This window comes from Typopeltis vanoorti, chromosome 16 (genome assembly GCF_054136105.1).
Source record: "Typopeltis vanoorti isolate ZY-2024b chromosome 16, IOZ_Tvanoo_1.0, whole genome shotgun sequence".
Taxonomy (NCBI): Eukaryota; Metazoa; Arthropoda; class Arachnida; order Uropygi; family Thelyphonidae; genus Typopeltis; species Typopeltis vanoorti.
Genome location: NC_143564.1, coordinates 45496533 through 45507776, shown reverse-complemented (window position 1 = coordinate 45507776; position 11244 = coordinate 45496533). Strand labels below are relative to the sequence as shown.

The following is an 11244-nucleotide window of genomic DNA, read 5'->3' as shown; positions in this document are numbered from 1 at the left end:
AGAAGTCAGTAATAAGATCTTGCTTACCACTATGCTGCAATTTTTTTATTAAGTTCATAATACGGAGCTAAACAAATATCCAATTGTCTCGTGAATTTTCTGGAGCGCTCCATGAGAAATCATTATCCATAAAATAACTTTCTTGCCAAGTCCAGTCCTTCTGCTAATTTCTTTAAACTGCATTTTTTAACGGATTCAACACAATCAGAATCTTCGGCAGAACTTTCCCCGCGATTTGGTTCGACGTCATCTATTAATTGTACCAGTTCCTTCTCATTTAAATCTATTTCTCCATCAATTAATTCACTAATTTCGTTTTCAACCATATCGCAAAAGCGCTCTAAATGGCCATTACTATAAAAATATTTTTCTTACATAAAAAAAGCATTACATATTGTATGTAACTCACCAAAAAATAAGTGCTCAGCTTGAGATTAACACACTTATGATTTTTAACTCTCTTTCCTGGCAGGATACAAAGATAATTTTTAACAATAAACACTTTATACGGTAAATAATTGACGTACATGCGTGCTAATGGGCATTTCCCCTAATATAAATTCGCTACTTATAACTACATGCGCGATACGGGCAGAGGCAAATTTAACGAAGATAAAATTTGGTTTTTAAGTCGCGCGTTGAAAAATATATGAAAAGATAAAGGGTTACAACAGTTTGTAGACCGTCTTATATCGAAACCGCGTTGTATAATACCGCGTTATACGATGGTTACCTGTATATAGTTTTAAATGGTCAGTAATTCATTATTCCGCTAATCAGACTTCAATCACACCTCTCACTCCCTGAATGATAACAAGTGCAAGCGTGAATTTCAAGACCAGCATTCGCCCCTGCCGACAATGAACTCATATGAACTCAACCTTCTTTGTTTTAGTGGCAAAGTGAACTCAACAGCTTCGAAGTATATATCGGGATGCGAAAATGGTTGAGAACTACTTGGATATTTAGCTGCTATGATTTCTCCCCTTTTATTAATTTTAATCTCCAATTTACATCATTCGGTCCTACTAAGGTAAATCCTCAGAATTCATTTTTTTCTCCTTCCTTTAACAATAGCATTTTTTAGATCATACTTTCTCCAAACGAACGTGGGTAATATTTTATCCCGTTAAATGAATTTCCGCAAATTTTATGCTACTTGCAATAGAGTTTGTGCCTAATTTGCAATTGTATAGGAAAACCCTATTGAACAGAACTAATGAAGTCCGAAACCTAACCAGAATTAATAGGAGGTTATGCAGAGTGTATTTTCGTATGCCCTCAGTCGTTCGGGAATACTTCAGAATTTCGAAGGCAAAAAATATTCAAAGATTTAAACACGAATCATTCTAGAACAGTATGGGTAGCTAGGAATTTTAATCCCCACACATGTTTTTGAATTTGGAAAAGCACAAATCCAAACGAAAATACATAAAGTGCAATAGAGAGAGAGAGAGAGAGAGAGAGAGAGAGAACTGCAACAAACACTAAACATATGAAAGCGTTGTCTGATCCTTTTTAAATTAATTCTTGGCTATAATTAATCATCCTATTCTCTACGTACTTGTTGCGTGTTCCGCTTTATGTTACTGTTCGTATATTTTTTTTTATTCAAAAATAATACAGAAATTTATTTGCAATATGGGAATTATTGTGCTTCCACACTACGTATTGTTTATTAACGAATAACATTTATTTGTTTGAAAATGAATTTAATTTTTAATAGATTTTTATTTTATTATTCATGTTTCGTTGCTGAAAATATTTTATCATGTGTTTTTATATTCGTTTAAACCAGTGCTGTTCAGCGGCGCACCCGGGAGGAAAGAGGCCGTCCCCCCCTCCTCCCCCCCCCCAAAAAAGGGGAAAAAATAGAGAATTTTCCAAAAATCTTTTCCTAATTACAATTCTTTTTTTTTTTTATTTATGTTGAGTCGTGTCTTCTATTCTATCCCGAAGTAGTGTCGGGAGGACCGAGCTCTACTTCGCGTGCCCGAGCAGGGCCAGAGGAGATCACGGGTATCAGGGTATCATGTATTGTGTGTATTCTCAAATCGTCTACTCAACTCGGTCCCCCTCCTCCAAGATTAAATATTGAGTGTTCTCCCCCCCCCCCCCAAGATCAAATCCTGAGTGCACCACTGGTGCTGTCTACTATCTCTACAGCTGCTGGCAAGCCACATTTTATAAATATGTATATATAAGATATAAATATAAAAATGTCCAGCTTAATTTATTAAACCTTTAATCTCTTAATTAATATTAGAACAACTGAAATTTAAAATCTGAAGAAAAAAACAATTAATGAACAAACACATTACTTTTTTATATAATATATAAATTAAAATTCTTTATTTTAATTATATGAATTTATTAAATTAATAAATTTATTAATGAAAATATAATCTTATAACTCTTCTTATTCGTATAAAAAATGTGCGTTTTGTTTAAAATCATTGCAGCATAAGAGCATATTGTACATCATACAATGTACATGTACAATACTGTACATGTACTGTTTGAAACATGATCATGCCACGTGTACAAAGTTATTTACTGTATATTGCAATCAATCTAATGAAGTACATATTAATTACATTTATTTAAAAAGTTAAACTTTTTCTAAGTGTTTAATATCAAATACCTTGTTTATGAAAATTACAGTGGTCGAAGAGACCGGATTGATATTGTTGAAACTCCGTGTTTCAGTTTATGGACTGAATTTCGATAAAATACAAAATGGGATACCTCATTCATTGGGCAGTTTTCAGTATTCGCAACAAACTTGCGTGTAGTAAGAGTATAACCCAGTCGATAGTGTATTCGCTCGCTAATGGAAACTGCTGTCGATGCACAGCATCAGCATCGTCGATGTTTGGGAATGTCGTAAGGTGAAAAATGAATTTCATCGCCTGTTGTGAGATTAGTATCCTGTTTTCTGCAAGTCTAACGTGACTTGAAAAAAGTTAAAAAATTCGTGTTCGTTCTCTAGAACAGAGTTTATGGATTATCGTATCCTTAGCCCACTTCTGATACTAGGTACTGATTTATAACCTTTTGTGAGTGGAACGTTCAACAAATAATATTTCTTTGGATATTAACACTAAAACAAGTCCTTCTGATGATGAAATATGAACCACTAAACTCTTATCTTTGTTTTACCGATTAGCATTTAGCACTGAAACTTAGGTTCTTGTCTCAGTCGGACAAAACACTTGTCCTTGATTTTGTTCCTGTGAAGACACCGGGAGAAATTTTCTAGTCCTTTTCACATTGTCTTAGACCAATTAAGAAGGTAAATTTTCTTCTAACAACTCAAGATTTTCCTTGAGTTGCTATATATATATGACTATCTGGTATATTAACTCGGAATTGGGATATGTTCATATTTTTATAAACTGACTTAGATCCGAGAGTTAGAACAAACAATTAAATTTATTCACAACGCAACATGTTTTCGGAAGGCCGACTTCTTCAGGCGTTAAGAAACACAGAAAGCAAATAAAAAACAATATAAGAAACATTGTATCACTGAAATTCGACTATTATAAACTTCAGTTAACTTTGAACTGCAGCTACAGTCCGTGTTAAAGTCCTATTGTTAGGCATCTGTGAGCGTGTGACTTTACGAGTGTGCCAGAATCTGATAGCAGAGTTGAATGAGTCCAGTAAATTGTAACTAAGGTTACTGTTTATATGATGAGGGGTCCATAATAATTTCCTTAGACTCGACAATGCGGCGTTCTACCTCGTCGTGGTATATATGAAGGTTTGAAGTTGTCGTCCAGTTTATCTCATGTTGGCGGCCTTCATTATTTGTGTTTACTGAAAACAGGACATGCCTTGACAGGGCACTTGCTCTAGTTCTTTTGTAGGCAATGTCTCTCTGGTGTTCTTCGAGACGTAGGAGGATGCTCAGTCTGGCCATAGTATGGCTTACCACAGTCGCATGTAATTTTGCACACTCCTGGGAACTGTAGATGGTTGTGAGCTGGTTTGTGTTTGCTTATAATTGATCTTAATTTGGGAATTTGGGAAGAGTAGAGAAGCACGTTTTATGTTAAACGTTCTTAAAATTCTTCGTAGTTTCATATATATATATATATATATATATATATATATATATATATATCCCTATGTGTATCCCTACACTCATCCTAATTTAGATTAATTATTTTTCTGTGATAAGGTCGTTGCTGGAAACATTTTTGATTGCTTTTATATATTGCATAAAATAAATTCTGCGCCACGAAACCATCATTAATCTATAACGTTTTATTTTAATAAGATTTCGTTCATTTTTATTAACTTTTGGACTATTCCCAAATCACCAACTCAGTACGCGAACTTCTTAACATAAGTTAATATAAGGCACGCTAGCATTTCGAGAACTTTGGTCGGATCTTGTTTCATTTCCTGTAAATCGGTCATTCACTTGCTTTGGGTGTGTCGACTGCCCTCGTGCCCCTGTGCCACGTGTCGTTGAGCAATAGAGAATAAAGTTGCAAGTGCAATGGAAGTGTCGCCGATATATCCGTGGGGCTTGTTCGAAATGTATTAGGAGTTTGCTTGAAAATTCTAGATAGTTCTAGTTTTTTTACTCTTTTTTTAATTAATAGATTTACTTGTCTTGAACATCTGGTGTAATAGCTGTATCAGATTCTAGATTTGTCACTGCTTTTAGCTCAAACATTACTTTAATTCAGATTACTTTAATTAAACAGTTCATGTTACATTATATCAGTAGTTACATACAATTTTCAGTTACACTCAACATTCTTCAGGAGCATTTGGTTGCTCTCGAAAGTATTTTTAATCTCCTTGTTTATTCCTATTGCATTTCTTGTTTTTCATATATATATATATATATATATATATATATATATTAAATAATTTTGGACCGATTTGTTGTACCATTCTGTTTATTTTCCCCTAACCCCGGAATTGTACCCCTTAAATACGGTAGTCTCCCCCCCCCCTTGATCCGCGTGTTGGCTAACAGAGGTTTCAGTTATCCGCAGTTAACTCCAGTCCGAAGATATTAACACCAAAAGTCAACTTACGAAACATTCATAGTCTCTACAAACATTTGACTCTGAAATAATATTGGATCTAATATTCACTTTGCGTATATAATTTTACATCGCGGAAATGAAGCCGTATGGCTATTTCTTTTAGTAATAGACAATTCGGCTGATCCCAGAGGTAGTCCAACACTAGGGCAACTCGTTGCAAAGGTGGTGAAAGCTACACGCTCCTTTCAGCCTTTCGGAAATCAGGAATATCTGGAATTGCGCGCCGTTCTGAATAGTTCTCGGTTATCAGATCGACTGTCGCGGTATCGCAGTGCTTCTTTTCGAGTAACTCTTAGTTTACTTAATATTGGTCCAAAGCGCAAGAGTAGTGATGCTGGCAATTCGGATATGCCAAAGAGAAGCCTAAAAAAAATGTGTGCTGTAGTTGCTAAGATTCCATTCACATTCAGATAACTTTATTACAGTATGTTGTTATAATTATTCTATTTTAAAAAATAGATAAAATAACTAATAACAATTAGTTATTGTTCTTAATCTCTTACTGTGTCTAATTTATAAATTAAATTTTATCATAGGTAGGTATGTATGTATGTATGTATAGGAAAATACATAGTATAATATAGGGTTCGGCACTATTCGCGGTTTCAGGTATCCGCAGGGTGTCTTGGAAGGTATCCCTCGCCGATAAGGAGGGGCGAGACTACTGTACATACAGCATGGTAGGTTGAATGTTTTCGATTAAATTTTAATCTTAAAATTATTATTTGTGCACTGTCCTGATATAGAAAATCTCGAATGCAATTCTTATTTCAAGTATATAAATCTTTATTTGCTTTGAATTATTTTTAAATGAATCGTTTGGTATTTACGCCCAATGACTGACTGTATTTATAAACAGAATTACCACACGTATTTTCTGGGACTGAAAATTTGAAATTGGTTGTTAGGATAAAAGTTAAATGCTGTATTTGGTGCTACAAATAAACTTTGTTTTGAGCTATGTTATTGAGCTAAAAGCTCTAGTCATGGCCGAGTAACTGCATTAGCCGAGTCTCAGTTAAAGCTTCTTTGGCTACAGCATTGTCATTTATTACCCTGGAAGTCCTAAAAAGGACTTGTAAACCACCCTTAAACTTTGTTTTGCTTGCGTGTAGGTATTAATATAGTGTCTGAGGGAGGAAGGTTCGTTTTTTAGGGTAATTTTCATTCGATTTCTCTCCGCTTCTCACTAATTGCCGCTACATATTGTACACAGACTCTAATTGTGTTCGTACTGTATTTAGTGATACAATAATGCTACTTGTTTTTCCTTGCATTAGTTCGGGAGAGAATGTTCATCACTATACAGAACATTTTTCATTCGTATCTTCCGAAATCATAGCCTGAGTGAGCAAAAATCTGTTTATTCCTGTGAATAAAAATTAATCTTTCTATGTTTTAAGGCAAACACACCGTCGCATTAAAGAAAATATTCTCCAATTTCTATTTTTGTATTGTTTTTGGATATGTTTTTAGTTTCTCTCCGATTGTAATGAGCACACCCTAAGGTAGTGCAATATGGGCAACCCGTGACAAAGGTATAACAAGCTCCAAGCCCTTGATCGCCTTCCAAAAGTCAGTTTAATATATTCGGCTCCCAATCAGATATTAAACTGCTAAGAACAGATATGGTGATCAAGATATTACACTTTTTTTTTTTTTTCTTGGACCTTACTACATCTTGTCTGCGAGTTGCCCAAGTATTATACTGCCGAATTACTCTCGGGGTTTTGTGGATCGCGGTCAGAAAAGGTTGAAAAAACTGACTAATATCATATCGAAACAGATTCAAGTAGCTGAATAGAGTAGAGTGCCCTCCCTCTATGAACAGCTCATATACTATATTTGAATTTTCACATTTTCTGGGAACCAATACCGTACCGCGGCCACACTTTGGACAATTCTGCTCTAGTATTCCCAGCCATTCCCAGCCTCACCTTTGACAACACCCATATCTCTAGGACAGGTGAGATTTTTCTCCTTGGGATTATCTTAACATCAAGACTCTCCTGGTAGCAATGCATTTACAACCATTGCTCCTCGGCATCGAAGAAATTAGGATTCCTTTTCTGCTCCAATACCTCTGAACAACGATTAATCCTGTACAAATCAGAAATTCGACCATCCCCTGAGTACGCTCCCACATCTGGAGCGTTGCTTTCAACAGCTGCCTAAAAATACTCGTGATACCGAAGGGAGCAGTCAAATTGATTAACGATTCATCTCTTACCGACTCACTCCAACCACTCTCGCACAGGCATTTAGTATCTACTACAGGCATTTCTATAAATATTTCCATGGTAAATGTCCGTAAGAACCAGAAACAATAATTCCCCTCTCTCTTTACCAAATTGATTAAACCATGTACAGCTGCCACCCAAAACCTCTTCACAGTCCAACCCCCATACTCAGAACAAGTTTCTCTTCCTCCTCCTTCATTCCTGCTGCTGTTGTACTCCGGAACTACCTCCCCTCCCCTCCCATCTGTTTCCCAAGGAATGCAATGCATTCGCTTTCAAATCTAATATGAACAAGTTACTCCTTTCCCATACATGGCACTAATATATTATAGGTTGACCAATCACCCTCTCATGTATAGGTCCAACATAAAAAAAAAATATTAAAAAAAAATATTAGCAAAATGTCTTCGAATTTACATCAATTTTAAAGCAATGTGTTTGATGTTTGAAATTTATATCTTAGGCAAAATCTTATTGTTCGTAATAATATAAAGGCCTGCCACTAACATAAGAAAACTTGTAAAACCTTTCAGAATGACACAGAGAACCAATCTTTCTGAGATTGTAATACTTGGGGTGACAACAAAAGCAGCATATAAACATGATAAACAGATCCAAGCGCACGCATTCACAAACCTTTAGATCTGTTTATCATGTCACGATTATTAGTGGCTGGCCCAAATTTACTATTTAGCCCCGTCGGCTATTACCGCCTGAGCCAGTTGCCCCTGTCTTTCTGTAAAGGGCATATGTGACCTTCTTTTCCTGCGATTATCATTTGTCAAATACTTTTTTTTTTTTAGTGTGAATATAGTGAAGTATGTTTAACACCTTTGATCGAAATTGGCACTACGTTAAGATTGGAATTTTTTTATTTGTTTTTTTAGCTTTTCGTACTTTTTGTCCTCTGATACATATATATGTATGTGTGTGTGTATATATATATATATATATATATATATATATATATATATATATATATATATATATATATATATATATATATATATATATATATATATCTTCAAGCACTTCACGGCCTTCCAAAAAAGTTTAATATCTTGATCTCCGATAAAGCGCATATCAGAATCAGATATTAAGTAGATACTGCAGTTTTATCTTATCCAAAAGGCCGAGATACGAAAACTGTAGTATTAGTATCTGTTCGTATCACCACAATATCTGATACTAAACTGTTTCAGTTCAGTATGTATATACAAATAGTGAATTGAATGTCCCTGTATAGCGATAACTGTCCTCTCCCCAACAGACGCCATTCTGCAATTCTGATTTTATTGAAGCGCCAAACGGTATCTAACTAAATACATTATCTTGACAACCCATTTCAAATTTACAGTTGCACAAAATACAGGGTCTGTTTATAATGCAGTCATTAGGCATATATATATAACTTGAAATCAGAATTCCATTTGAGATTTTCTGTATCATTAGGATAATTCATAAATAATAATTTCACGAATAAAATTTAATTGAAAAAAATTCAAACTATCATGCCGTGATAGCCAATTCAAAGTATCGTGTCTATTTAAAATCTTGTAAAAATACCCCATCCGATGGCGAAAGGACAATATATCGAAAAGCGAGCTTCTGCTTGAAGCAAAACACGAAATGTGACACCATCTGGCGTGAACATGTTAAAGCTACGAAATCTGTTAGACTGATTTCACGACCTACTGAAGTATCGCGACCTGCAGTTTGAAAAACGCTGATTTAGGACTTATTATCAAAAGTAAATACAGTCCTTACTTGCCTATTGTATAAATTTTCACCGTAAAACTAATGCCGCCGAAGTTTGAACGACTTGTCAGTTAGGTTAGGTTAGAATTTGAATCTTCTTTTCCTTCTTCACTTCAGCAACTGTTAAATTTGCTTAATTTAATTTTAATCCTACGTCTGACATTCTTTCATCCCTGTATATATAATGAGTTATTTTTGCTGTAATTGATATATGGATTCAAATTATTATGTTAGCTTCTGACGTATTTGTTTAACCACTCCAGTATATATGATGTGGTAGTTGTTTCTTTTGATCCTTTAAGTTTATTTTTTGTTTCTATGAGAATTGTGATTTCTAAGCTTTCCTCATTCATTATTTTATCTAATTCTTTTTCTTCTTTAGGTGCTAAGCTTCTAATATTCAATATGGCATATTCACATTTTTCATTTTCCAAAGTTTCGTAATCTTTTCCAATTTGCGCTCTTCACCATGTTTTCAGCCTGGTTTAGATTCCTTTGACTTGAAAGTGATATTTATTTCCCTATGTTAATTTACTGGCATGACAAGGTGTCCTAGTGCCATCTTAGGGCAGCTAGGTTTGCCTCTTTAAGCAGGTATCCCCTCGCCCTGTAATTCCTATAATAGTACTGGGGGGGGGGGTTTGATTCTTCTCAAATCTTCTTTCAATAACTGTTCTTAGAGCTAGGATTGCCTCTCTTGTTCCCTGCTGTTTCCTGAATCCAAACTGGCCATTGCCAACATATACTTCAGCTTACTTTGCTAGTCTGTTTTGTATAATTTTGAGTAGTATTTTCGAAGCATGTGATATTAAGCTTATTGTTCGATGATTTTCACACTTGTTTGCATTATTTACTTTAGGAATGGGTATGATAGAGCATTGTGTAAAATCTTTGGGGATGATCCCCGTTTCATAAACATCCTTTATGATCTTGAAAAGGTATGACTTAGTTATGTTTCCTGAGTATTTTATTAATTCTGAAGGGATGTTAGCGTGCCTTATATATTTAAAACTTTGTAAAAATCGCCTGCTCAACGTGGCAGGGACATAATGCACCGTCAAGCAAGTTTTTTTCAAGGGAAAGACGGAATGTTACACATTCGGGGGTTTCCCTTGAAAATACTAAGGTAAGCCCGCCATGAATATGTTAAAACTACGAAATCTGAGAGATACACTCTGACATTTTCTGTTATATTTCATTATAAAAAAAAATAATAAAAACTGCTGGTCGCAACCCGCTAAAATGATTTCACGGCCTACTAACGTGTCTCGACTGGCAGTCAGAAAAACACTGGACTAGAAACCAGTCTACAGATATAATATACCAAGTGTTTATTGTAGGAAATTAACGTCCAGTCTAGATCAAGTATCTCTACTTTGCTCTCTCGTACTCGCCGATGAGTGCCCCCTGGGAAAATGTAAGATAACATAATAAAAGTTTATACAATATTTTTATATATTAAAGAATATTTTAAGATAATGATTTTATCATTATTTCACAGGGTATTTACTTACGTACCGTTTGAAAATTGAAGAGATTCATTATATTTTGTTTTATTTATTTAAAATGCAGCACACTGTGTATTCACTTTAAATATAGCACATAAATACATGCAGTTTTTTCGTGTTAGATAATAAATGAAGAGATAACAAATATCGAGGTAGCTTCTACTTCAACTAATAACATGAAGTGAAATGTTAAAAAATTACTTAGAAAGTAATATCGACGTCAATATCATAGCAAAACAGTGTTTGTGCTTTAAAACTTAAAGTTTTAAAGTGGCCAAGCGCTTACACAGATACAACCTTCGAAATAAAAGTTGTTTGGTAATTCTAGTCTGATTAAAAGAAAACGAAAACAGTTTAGATATTTCAATTTATTAATGATCTTGATTCAAGTTCAGCCTTTAATGATATTAATTTCACAAAATAAAAATAGATGGCGCCACAACAACATAACGTTGATTTAGTAAACGTTTAATTTTTGTGTTACTTATATTTATATAAAATAATTCTAATTATAAAAAACAATGTCAAATGTAAAGCTAACTGAAGTTTAATAAGAATTTATCAATTGTTTTTATATTTATATCAATGTTTTCAGTATTACTCAAACACCATAAATTTTGAGGTAAATGAAATATATTAATGTGATGAGCAGCTTACTTCGTT

General features: G+C 34.3%; 1 pseudogene; it reads right to left on the bottom strand.

Annotated features, from left to right (window-relative positions):
• Positions 1-6562: 6562 nt before the first annotated feature.
• Positions 6563-6719, bottom strand: LOC150097991 (U2 spliceosomal RNA; annotated as a pseudogene).
• Between the last annotated feature and the right edge of the window lie 4525 nt (positions 6720-11244).